The sequence below is a fragment of the Arachis duranensis genome, chromosome 7 (genome assembly GCF_000817695.3).
Source record: "Arachis duranensis cultivar V14167 chromosome 7, aradu.V14167.gnm2.J7QH, whole genome shotgun sequence".
Taxonomy (NCBI): domain Eukaryota; kingdom Viridiplantae; phylum Streptophyta; class Magnoliopsida; order Fabales; family Fabaceae; genus Arachis; species Arachis duranensis.
The window spans coordinates 41,991,840-41,992,850 of record NC_029778.3 but is presented as its reverse complement, the minus strand read 5'-3'; the positions used below and the strand labels follow the sequence as shown (position 1 = coordinate 41,992,850).

General features: G+C 38.8%; 1 non-coding gene across 1 annotated transcript; it reads left to right on the top strand.

Moving 5' to 3' along the window:
- Positions 1-586: 586 nt before the first annotated feature.
- Positions 587-690, top strand: LOC127740728 (small nucleolar RNA R71). The gene has a single exon (XR_008001587.1). It is a non-coding gene; the product is annotated as a small nucleolar RNA R71 (small nucleolar RNA).
- The last annotated feature ends 321 nt before the right edge of the window (positions 691-1,011 follow it).

The window sequence follows — 1,011 nt, the reverse complement described above, 5'->3', positions numbered from 1 at the left end:
TAAGTTTGCTAAGTTAGAGGTATTCTGTTTATAATTCTCATTCTGTTGCTGAGAAGATGATAGATAAGGCTTGATATTGCTGAGCCTATTTCTTCCACCATTATTAAAGCCTTGTTGAGGCTTTTGTTGATCCTTCTATGAGAAATTCGTATGATTTCTCCATGATGAATTATAGGTGTTTCCATAAGGTTCACCCACGTAATTTACCTCTGCCATTGTAGGGTTTTCAGGATCAAAAGCTTCTTCTTCAGAAGATGCCTTTTTAGTACTGTTGGATGCATGTTGCCATCCATTCAGACTTTGAGAAATTATATTGACTTGCTGAGTCAACATTTTGTTCTGAGCCAATATGGCATTCAGAGCATCAATTTCAAGAACTCCCTTCCTTTGAGGCGTCCCATTATTCACGGAATTCCTCTCAGAAGTATACATGAATTGGTTATTTGCAACCATGTCAATAAGTTCCTGAGCTTCTGCAAGCGTTTTCTTTAGGTGAATGGATCCACCTGCAGAATGGTTCAATGACATCTTAGAGAACTCAGATAGACCATAATAGAATATATCTATCATGGTCCATTCTGAAAACATGTCATAAGGACATCTTTTGGTCATCTGCTTGTATCTTTCCCAAGCTTCATAGAGGGATTCACCATCTTTTTGCTTGAAGGTCTTAACATCCACTCTAAGCTTGCTCAGCTTTTAAGGAGGAAAGAATTTATCCAGGAAGGCCATGACCAGCTTATCCCAGGAGTCCAGGCTATCTTTAGGTTGTAAGTCCAACCATATTCTAGCTCTGTCTCTTACAACAAAAGGGAAAAGCATGAGCCTGTAAACTTCAGGATCTACTCCATTCGTCTTAACAGTCTCACAAATCTGCAAGAACTCATTTAAAAACTGGTAAGGATCTTCAGATGAAAGTCCATGAAACTTGCAGCTCTGTTGCATTAGAGCAACTAATTGAGGTTTTAGCTCAAAATTGTTTGCTCCAATGGCAGGAATTGAGATGCTTCT